Source organism: Saccoglossus kowalevskii, chromosome 13 (genome assembly GCF_978046115.1).
Source record: "Saccoglossus kowalevskii chromosome 13, keSacKowa6.1, whole genome shotgun sequence".
Taxonomy (NCBI): Eukaryota; Metazoa; Hemichordata; class Enteropneusta; family Harrimaniidae; genus Saccoglossus; species Saccoglossus kowalevskii.
Window position 1 is genome coordinate 34,983,947 of NC_140653.1, and position 11,953 is coordinate 34,995,899.

Consider the following 11,953-nt stretch of genomic DNA (forward strand, 5'->3'; position numbering starts at 1 on the left):
GCATATATGCTCAGTAACATACTCAGTAGAGGCAAAACTTGTTCTACCATGATGCATTGCGTATTTGCTCAGTAACATACTCAGTAGAGGCAAAACTTTTTCTACCATGATGCATTGCGTATATGCTCAGTAACATATTCAGTAGAGGCAAAACTTGTTCTACCATGATGCATTGCGGATATGCTCAGTAACATTCAGTAGAGGCAAAACTTGTTCTGCCATGATGCATTGCATATATGCTCAGTAACATACTCAGTAGAGGCAAAACTTGTTCTACCATGATGCATTGCGGATATGCTCACTAACATACTCAGTAGAGGCAAAACTTTTTCTACCATGATGCTTTGCGTATATGCTCAGTAACATACTCAGTAGAGGCAAAACTTGTTCTACCATGATGCATTGCGTATATGCTCAGTAACATATTCAGTCGAGGCAAAACTTGTTCTACCATGATGCATTGCGTATATGCTCAGTAACATATTCAGTCGAGGCAAAACTTGTTTTACCATGATGCATTGCGGATATGCTCAGTAACATACTCAGTAGAGGCAAAACTTGTTCTACCATGATGCATTGCGCATATGCTCAGTAACATACTCAGTAGAGGCAAAACTTTTTCTACCATGATGCATTGCGTATATGCTCTGTAACATACTCAGAAGAGGCAAAACTTTTTCTACCATGATGCATTGCGGATATGCTCAGTAACATATTCAGTAGAGGCAAAACTTGTTCTGCCATGATGCATTGCGGATATGCTCAGTAACATACTCAGTAGAGGCAAAACTTGTTCTACCATGATGCATTGCGTATATGCTCAGTAACATACTCAGTAGAGGCAAAACTTGTTCTACCATGATGCATTGCGTATATCCTCAGTAACATACTCAGTAGAGGCAAAACTTGTTCTACCATGATGCTTTGCGTATATGCTCAGTAACATATTCAGTAGAGGCAAAACTTTTTCTACCATGATGCTTTGCGTATATGCTCAGTAACATACTCAGTAGAGGCAAAACTTGTTCTACCATGATGCATTGCGTATATGCTCAGTAACATACTCAGTAGAGGCAAAACTTGTTCTACCATGATGCATTGCGGATATGCTCACTAACATATTCAGTAGAGGCAAAACTTGTTCTACCATGATGCATTGCGGATATGCTCATTAACATACTCAGTAGAGGCAAAACATTGTTTCCCATGATGCATTGCGTATATGCTCAGTAACATACTCAGTAGAGGCAAAACTTTTTCTACCATGATGCATTGCGTATATGCTCAGTAACATATTCAGTAGAGGTAAAACTTGTTCTACCATGATGCATTGCGGATATGCTCAGTAACATATTCAGTAGAGGCAAAACTTGTTCTACCATGATGCATTGCGGATATGCTCACTAACATACTCAGTAGAGGCAAAACTTGTTCTACCATGATGCATTGCGTATATGCTCAGTAACATACTCAGTAGAGGCAAAACTTGTTCTACCATGATGCATTGCGTATATGCTCAGTAACATACTCAGTAGAGGCAAAACTTGTTCTACCATGATGCATTGCGTATATGCTCAGTAACATACTCAGTAGAGGCAAAACTTGTTCTACCATGATGCATTGCGGATATGCTCACTAACATACTCAGTAGAGGCAAAACTTGTTCTACCATGATGCATTGCATATATGCTCAGTTACATACTCAGTAGAGGCAAAACTTGCTCTACCATGATGCATTGTGGATATGCTCAGTAACATACTCAGTAGAGGCAAAACTTGTTCTACCATGATGCATTGCGTATATGCTCAGTAACATACTCAGTAGAGACAAAACTTGTTCTACCATGATGCATTGCGTATATGCTCAGTAACATACTCAGTAGAGGAAAAACTTGTTCTACCATGATGCATTGCGGATATGCTCAGTAACATACTCAGTAGAGGCAAAACTTGTTCTACCATGATGCATTGCGTATATGCTCAGTAACATATTCAGTAGAGGTAAAACTTGTTCTACCATGATGCATTGCGTATATGCTCAGTAACATATTCAGTAGAGGCAAAACTTGTTCTACCATGATGCATTGCGGATATGCTCACTAACATACTCAGTAGAGGCAAAACTTGTTCTACCATGATGCATTGCGTATATGCTCAGTAACATACTCCGTAGAGGCAAAACTTGTTCTACCATGATGCATTGCGTATATGCTCAGTAACATACTCAGTAGAGGCAAAACTTGTTCTACCATGATGCTTTGCGTATATGCTCAGTAACATATTCAGTAGAGGCAAAACTTTTTCTACCATGATGCTTTGCGTATATGCTCAGTAACATACTCAGTAGAGGCAAAACTTGTTCTACCATGATGCATTGCGGATATGCTCAGTAACATATTCAGTAGAGGCAAAACTTGTTCTACCATGATGCATTGCGGATATGCTCACTAACATACTCAGTAGAGGCAAAACTTGTTCTACCATGATGCATTGCGTATATGCTCAGTAACATACTCAGTAGAGGCAAAACTTGTTCTACCATGATGCATTGCGTATATGCTCAGTAACATACTCAGTAGAGGCAAAACTTGTTCTACCATGATGCATTGCGTATATGCTCAGTAACATACTCAGTAGAGGCAAAACTTGTTCTACCATGATGCATTGCGGATATGCTCACTAACATACTCAGTAGAGGCAAAACTTGTTCTACCATGATGCATTGCATATATGCTCAGTTACATACTCAGTAGAGGCAAAACTTGCTCTACCATGATGCATTGTGGATATGCTCAGTAACATACTCAGTAGAGGCAAAACTTGTTCTACCATGATGCATTGCGTATATGCTCAGTAACATACTCAGTAGAGACAAAACTTGTTCTACCATGATGCATTGCGTATATGCTCAGTAACATACTCAGTAGAGGAAAAACTTGTTCTACCATGATGCATTGCGGATATGCTCAGTAACATACTCAGTAGAGGCAAAACTTGTTCTACCATGATGCATTGCGTATATGCTCAGTAACATATTCAGTAGAGGTAAAACTTGTTCTACCATGATGCATTGCGTATATGCTCAGTAACATATTCAGTAGAGGCAAAACTTGTTCTACCATGATGCATTGCGGATATGCTCACTAACATACTCAGTAGAGGCAAAACTTGTTCTACCATGATGCATTGCGTATATGCTCAGTAACATACTCCGTAGAGGCAAAACTTGTTCTACCATGATGCATTGCGTATATGCTCAGTAACATACTCAGTAGAGGCAAAACTTGTTCTACCATGATGCTTTGCGTATATGCTCAGTAACATATTCAGTAGAGGCAAAACTTTTTCTACCATGATGCTTTGCGTATATGCTCAGTAACATACTCAGTAGAGGCAAAACTTGTTCTACCATGATGCATTGCGGATATGCTCACTAACATATTCAGTAGAGGCAAAACTTGTTCTACCATGATGCATTGCGGATATGCTCATTAACATACTCAGTAGAGGCAAAACATTGTTTCCCATGATGCATTGCGTATATGCTCAGTAACATACTCAGTAGAGGCAAAACTTTTTCTACCATGATGCATTGCGTGTATGCTCAGTAACATACTCAGTAGAGGCAAAACTTGTTCTACCATGATGCATTGCGTATATGCTCAGTAACATACTCTGTAGAGGCAAAACTTTTTCTACCATCATGCATTGCGTATATGCTCAGTAACATATTCAGTTGAGGCAAAACTTTTTCCCATGATGCATTGCGTATATGCTCAGTATAGGCAAAACTTGTTCTACCATGATGCATTGCGTATATGCTCAGTAACATACTCAGTAGAGGAAAAACTTGTTCTACCATGATGCTTTGCGTATATGCTCAGTAGAGGAAACACTTTTTCTCCCATGATGCATTGCATATATGCTCAGTAGAGGCAAAACTTTTTCTACCATGATGCTTTGTGTATCTGCTCAGTAGGACATATGCACTGTACCATGCTCAGAAGATGTACACCTTTAATTTTGTTCAAACTCCCACAATGCATTGTACAAATGCTCAGTAGCTGAATTCATTTTGAACTCACAATGTAATGTCAGTAGTTCAGTAGACTTGTGTGTCCGTCCCACATGATGCATTGCCGTATGCTAAACATGATTGCAGATGCAAAATGGAAATTTCTCTTCCAAGATGCATTTTACATATGCTCAGTGTTACAAAACTTGAATTCAACTCAAACTTAGTTTAATATAGTTTTCATTGGTTATTTTGGTCCATGCATTTTTCAGTTGTTCATTTGTTACACTAGCCCAGCTCTTTTTCATCATGAAATAAAGAGTATATTTGACACTGATGGAATTATGTAATATGATCTATTATACAGCGTGTCATAATTTTTCGATATTTTACGGGGTATTTTCATCCTACCATATTAGAAAATGTGAATTCCAAATACGGAAGATTATGCACGTGAGTGTCCTCTAATAGTAAAAACAAATATTGCTGCCACCAGGGTTTGATCGGCTTCAACACAAAGAAGTTTGCTGATTCTGATCTAAACATATTAGATTTCGGCATTCCCATGGTGTGTCCTTGGAAAGAAAAGATGTATAATAATAAGATTATTATGAGAATACCTCACAATATGCACTCAGACAGTGTGCCGCGCATCAACCTCCAGCTGTACTGTCTTCGTGTATACTTTGAGGTATCCTCATAATAACCTCATATTATCTGACTAGTGGTATTTTGTAACGTGGGTACTGACCCACGAGTGGACAGCCTGACTTGAGGCATGTTGTTGTGTGGGTACTAACTCACTAGTGGACAGCCTGACTTGGGGGTATTTTGTTGTGTGGGTACTAACTCACTAGTGGACAGCCTGACTCAAGGTATTTTGTTGTGTGGGTACTAACTCACTAGTGGACAGCCAGACTCAAGGTATTTTGTTGTGTGGGTACTAACTCACTAGTGGACAGCCTGACTTGAGATATTTTGTTGTGTGGGTACTAACTCACTAGTGGACAGCCAGACTCAAGGTATTTTGTTGTGTGGGTACTAACTCACGAGTGGACAGCCTGACTTGAGGCATGTTGTTGTGTGGGTACTAACTCACTAGTGGACAGCCAGACTCAAGGTATTTTGTTGTGTGGGTACTAACTCACTAGTGGACAGCCTGACTTTAGGTATTTTGTTGTGCGGGTACTAACTCACTAGTGGACAGCCGGACTTTAGGTATTTTGTTGTGTGGGTACTAACTCACTAGTGGACAGCCAGACTTGAGGCATGTTGTTGTGTGGGTACTAACTCACTAGTGGACAGCCTGACTCAAGGTATTTTGTTGTGTGGGTACTAACTCATTAGTGGACAGCCTGAGTTGAGGCATTTTGTTGTGTGGGTACTAACTCACTAGTGGACAGCCTGACTTGAGGCATGTTGTTGTGTGGGTACTAACTCACTAGTGGACAGCCTGACTCAAGGTATTTTGTTGTGTGGGTACTAACTCATTAGTGGACAGCCTGAGTTGAGGCATTTTGTTGTGTGGGTACTAACTCACTAGTGGACAGCCTGACTTGAGGCATGTTGTTGTGTGGGTACTAACTCACTAGTGGACAGCCTGACTTTAGGTATTTTGTTGTGTGGGTACTAACTCACTAGTGGACAGCTTGACTCAAGGTATTTTGTTGTGTGGGTACTAACTCACTAGTGGACAGCCTGACTTTAGGTATTTTGTTGTGCGGGTACTAACTCACTAGTGGACAGCTTGACTCAAGGTATTTTGTTGTGTGGGTACTAACTCACTAGTGGACAGCCTGACTTGGGGGTATTTTGTTGTGTGGGTACTAACTCACTAGTGGACAGCCAGACTCAAGGTATTTTGTTGTGTGGGTACTAACTCACTAGTGGACAGCCTGACTTTAGGTATTTTGTTGTGCGGGTACTAACTCACTAGTGGACAGCCTGACTTGAGGCATGTTGTTGTGTGGGTACTAACTCACTAGTGGACAGCTTGACTTGGGGGTATTTTGTTGTGTGGGTACTAACTCACTAGTGGACAGCCTGAGTTGAGGCATTTTGTTGTGTGGGTACTAACTCACTAGTGGACAGCCTGACTTGAGGCATGTTGTTGTGTGGGTACTAACTCACTAGTGGACAGCTTGACTTGGGGGTATTTTGTTGTGTGGGTACTAACTCACTAGTGGACAGCCTGAGTTGAGGCATTTTGTTGTGTGGGTACTAACTCACTAGTGGACAGCCTGAGTTGAGGCATTTTGTTGTGTGGGTACTAACTCATTAGTGGACAGCCTGAGTTGAGGCATTTTGTTGTGTGGGTACTAACTCATTAGTGGACAGCCTGAGTTGAGGCATTTTGTTGTGTGGGTACTAACTCATTAGTGGACAGCTTGACTCAAGGTATTTTGTTGTGTGGGTACTAACTCACTAGTGGACAGCCTGAGTTGAGGCATTTTGTTGTGTGGGTACTAACTCATTAGTGGACAGCCTGAGTTGAGGCATTTTGTTGTGTGGGTACTAACTCATTAGTGGACAGCCTGAGTTGAGGCATTTTGTTGTGTGGGTACTAACTCACTAGTGGACAGCCTGACTTGAGGCATGTTGTTGTGTGGGTACTAACTCACTAGTGGACAGCTTGACTCAAGGTATTTTGTTGTGTGGGTACTAACTCACTAGTGGACAGCCTGACTTGGGGGTATTTTGTTGTGTGGGTACTAACTCACTAGTGGACAGCCTGACTTTAGGTATTTTGTTGTGTGGGTACTAACTCACTAGTGGACAGCCTGACTTTAGGCATTTTGTTGTGTGGGTACTAACTCACTAGTGGACAGCCTGACTTTAGGTATTTTGTTGTGTGGGTACTAACTCACTAGTGGACAGCCTGACTTTAGGTATTTTGTTGTGTGGGTACTAACTCACTAGTGGACAGCCTGACTTTAGGCATTTTGTTGTGTGGGTACTAACTCACTAGTGGACAGCCTGACTTTAGGTATTTTGTTGTGTGGGTACTAACTCACTAGTGGACAGCCTGACTTTAGGTATTTTGTTGTGTGGGTACTAACTCACTAGTGGACAGCCTGACTTGGGGGTATTTTGTTGTGTGGGTACTAACTCACTAGTGGACAGCCTGACTTTAGGTATTTTGTTGTGTGGGTACTAACTCACTAGTGGACAGCCTGACTTTAGGTATTTTGTTGTGTGGGTACTAACTCACTAGTGGACAGCCTGACTTTAGGCATTTTGTTGTGTGGGTACTAACTCACTCGTGGACAGCCTGACTTTAGGTATTTTGTTGTGTGGATACTAACTCACTAGTGGACAGCCTGACTTGAGGCATGTTGTTGTGTGGGTACTAACTCACTAGTGGACAGCCTGACTTGAGATATTTTGTTGTGTGGGTACTAACTCACTAGTGGACAGCCAGACTCAAGGTATTTTGTTTTGTGGGAACCAATTCACTAGTGGACAGCTTGACTCAAGGTATTTTGTTGTGTGGGTACTAACTCACTAGTGAACAGCCTGACTTTAGGTATTTTGTTGTGTGGGTACTAACTCACTAGTGGAGAGCCTGACTTGAGGCATGTTGTTGTGTGGGTACTAACTCACTAGTGGACAGCCTGACTTGAGATATTTTGTGCGGGTACTAACTCACTAGTGGACAGCTTGACTCAAGGTATTTTGTTGTGTAGTTACTAGCACACTGATGAACAGCTTGTGGGCAGTCTGACTGGTGATATTTTTGTTGTATGGGTAACTCACTAATGGGCAGTCTGACTGGTGATATTTTTGTGGTGTGTGTAACTCACTAATGGGCAGTCTGACTGGTGATATTTCTGTTGTGTGGGTAACTCACTAGTGGGTAGTCTGACTGGTGATATTTTTGTTGTATGGGTAACTCACTAGTGGGCAGTCTGGTGATATTTTTGTTGTGTGTGTAACTCACTAATGGGCAGTCTGACTGGTGATATTTTTGTTGTGTGGGTAACTCACTAATGGGCAGTCTGACTGGTGATATTTTTGTTGTGTGTGTAACTCACTAATGGGCAGTCTGACTGGTGATATTTTTGTTGTGTAACTCACTAGTGGGCAGTCTGACTGGTGATATTTTTGTTGTGTGTGTAACTCACTAATGGGCAGTCTGACTGGTGATATTTTTGTTGTGTGTGTAACTCACTAATGGGCAGTCAGACTGGTAATATTTTTGTTGTGTGTGTAACTCACTAATGGGCAGTCTGACTGGTGATATTTTTGTTGTGTGGGTAACTCACTAGTGGGCAGTCTGACTGGTGATATTTTTGTTGTGTGTGTAACTCACTAATGGGCAGTCTGACTGGTGATATTTTTGTTGTGTGGGTAACTCACTAGTGGGCAGTCTGACTGGTGATATTTTTGTTGTGTGGGTAACTCACTAGTGGGCAGTCTGACTGGTGATATTTTTGTTGTGTGGGTAACTCACTAATGAGCAGTCTGACTGGTGATATTTTTGTTGTGTGTGTAACTCACTAATGGGCAGTCTGACTGGTGATATTTTTGTTGTGTAACTCACTAGTGGGCAGTCTGACTGGTGATATTTTTGTTGTGTGTGTAACTCACTAATGGGCAGTCTGACTGGTGATATTTTTGTTGTGTGTGTAACTCACTAATGGGCAGTCAGACTGGTAATATTTTTGTTGTGTGTGTAACTCACTAATGGGCAGTCAGACTGGTGATATTTTTGTTGTGTGTGTAACTCACTAATGGGCAGTCTGACAGGTGATATTTTTGTTGTGTGGGTAACTCACTAGTGGGCAGTCTGACTGGTGATATTTTTGTTGTGTGTGTAACTCACTAATGGGCAGTCTGACTGGTGATATTTTTGTTGTGTGGGTAACTCACTAGTGGGCAGTCTGACTGGTGATATTTTTGTTGTGTGGGTAACTCACTAGTGGGCAGTCTGACTGGTGATATTTTTGTTCTGTGGGTAACTCACTAGTGGGCAGTCTGACTGGTGATATTTTTGTTGTGTGGGTAACTCACTAGTGGGCAGTCTGACTGGTGATATATTTGTTGTGTGGGCAACTCACTAGTGGGCAGTCTGACTGGTGATATATTTGTTGTGTGGGCAACTCACTAATGGGCAGTCTGACTGGTGATATTTTTGTTGTGTGTGTAACTCACTAATGGGCAGTCTGACTGGTGATATTTTTGTTGTATGGGTAACTCGCCAGTGGGCAGTCTGACTGGTGATATTTTTGTAGTGTGTGTAACTCAATAATGGGCAGTCTGACTGGTGATATTTTGTTGTATGGGTAACTCACTAGTGGGCAGTCTGGTGATATTTTTGTTGTATGGGTAACTCACTAGTGGGCAGTCTGGCTGGTGATATTTTTGTTGTGTGGGTAACTCACTAGTGGGCAGTCTGACTGGTGATATTTTTGTTGTGTGTGTAACTCACTAATGGGCAGTCAGACTGGTGATATTTTTGTTGTGTGTGTAACTCACTAGTGGGCAGTCAGACTGGTGATATTTTTGTTGTGTGTGTAACTCACTAGTGGGCAGTCTGACTGGTGATATTTTTGTTGTGTGGGTAACTCACTAGTGGTCAGTCTGACTGGTGATATTTTTGTTGTGTGTGTAACTCACTAGTGGGCAGTCTGACTGGTGATATTTTTGTTGTGTGTGTAACTAACTAGTGGGCAGTCTGACTGGTGATATTTTTGTTGTGTGTGTAACTCACTAATGGGCAGTCAGACTGGTGATATTTTTGTTGTGTGTGTAACTCACTAGTGGGCAGTCTGACTGGTGATATTTTTGTTGTGTGTGTAACTCACTAGTGGGCAGTCTGACTGGTGATATTTTTGTTGTATGGGTAACTCACTAATGGGCAGTCTGACTGGTGATATTTTTGTTGTGTGGGTAACTCACTAGTGGGCAGTCAGACTGGTGATATTTTTGTTGTGTGTGTAACTCACTAATGGGCAGTCTGACTGGTGATATTTTTGTTGTGTGTGTAACTCACTAATGGGCAGTCTGGTGATATTTTTGTTGTGTGTGTAACTCACTAATGGGCAGTCTGACTGGTGATATTTTTGTTGTGTGTGTAACTCACTAGTGGGCAGTCTGACTGGTGATATTTTTGTTGTGTGTGTAACTCACCAATGGGCAGTCTGACTGGTGATATTTCTTTTGTGTGGGTAACTCACTAATGGGCAGTCTGACTGGTGATATTTATGTTGTGTGGGTAACTCACTAATGGGCAGTCTGACTGGTGATATTTGTGTTGTGTTTGTAACTCACCAATGGGCAGTCTGACTGGTGATATTTCTGTTGTGTGGGTAACTCACTAATGGGCAGTCTGGTGATATTTTTGTTGTGTGGGTAATTCACTAATGGGCAGTCTGACTGGTGATATTTTTGTTCTGTGTGTAACTCACTAATGGGCAGTCTGACTGGTGATATTTTTGTTGTGTGGGTAACTCACTAATGGGCAGTCTGACTCGTGATATTTCTGTTGTGTGGGTAATTCACTAATGGGCAGTCTGACTGGTGATATTTCTGTTGTGTGGGTAATTTGCTAATGGGCAGTCTGACTGGTGATATTTCTGTTGTGTGGGTAACTCACTAATGGGCAGTCAGACTGGTGATATTTTTGTTGTGTGGGTAACTCACTAGTGGGCAGTCTGACTGGTGATATTTTTGTTGTGTGTGTTACTAATGGGCAGTCTGACTGGTGATATTTTTGTTGTGTGGGTAACTCACTAATGGGCAGTCTGACTGGTGATATTTCTGTTGTGTGGGTAATTCACTAATGGGCAGTCTGACTGGTGATATTTCTGTTGTGTGGGTAATTCACTAATGGGCAGTCTGACTGGTGATATTTCTGTTGTGTGGGTAACTCACTAATGGGCAGTCAGACTGGTGATATTTTTGTTGTGTGGGTAACTCACTAGTGGGCAGTCTGACTGGTGATATTTTTGTTGTGTGGGTAACTCACTAGTGGGCAGTCTGACTGGTGATATTTTTGTTGTGTAGGTAACTCACTAATGGGCAGTCTGGTGATATTTCTGTTGTGTGGGTAATTCACTAATGGGCAGTCTGACTGGTGATATTTCTGTTGTGTGGGTAACTCACTAATGGGCAGTCAGACTGGTGATATTTTTGTTGTATGGGTAACTCACTAGTGGACAGTCTGACTGGTGATATTTTTGTTGTGTGTGTAACTCACTAATGGGCAGTCAGACTGGTGATATTTTTGTTGTATGGGTAACTCACTAGTGGACAGTCTGACTGGTGATATTTTTGTTGTGTGTGTAACTCACTAATGGGCAGTCTGACTGGTGATATTTTTGTTGTATGGGTAACTCACTAGTGGGCAGTCAGACTGGTGATATTTTTGTTGTGTGTGTAACTCACTAATGGCAGTCTGACTGGTGATATTTTTGTTGTGTGGGTAATTCACTAATGGGCAGTCAGACTGGTGATATTTTTGTTGTGTGGGTAACTCACCAGTGGGCAGTCTGACTGGTGATATTTCTGTTGTGTGGGTAATTCACTAGTGGGCAGTCTGACTGGTGATATTTTTTTCACTTTTCCTAGTTGTTCAATAGTCTGGTAAATTGAATGTGTCTGGTCATTATTCAAGCAACGCATTTTAAAAAAATAGTGTGCTGAATTTCAATTACTGTTTTAGTCGCATTGCCCCCTACTCAAACCACAACTCGTTGGTAAATAATCGATGAAATAGTTTGTCTGGACACATTCAAGTTCCTCTCACTGTCACCTTAAATCTGTGAAAATTTGGTGTTAATCCGACGACAATAAGTATACGTTATTTTTTGTTAAAGACCTTGTATTTTAAAAAACATAAACTCCTAGAAAACGTCCATGAAGTAACAGCAAAGATTTTCAAGCTTGTTTATCGGCACAACCAATTTGTTTTCCCATTAAGGTCTGTTTTAACAT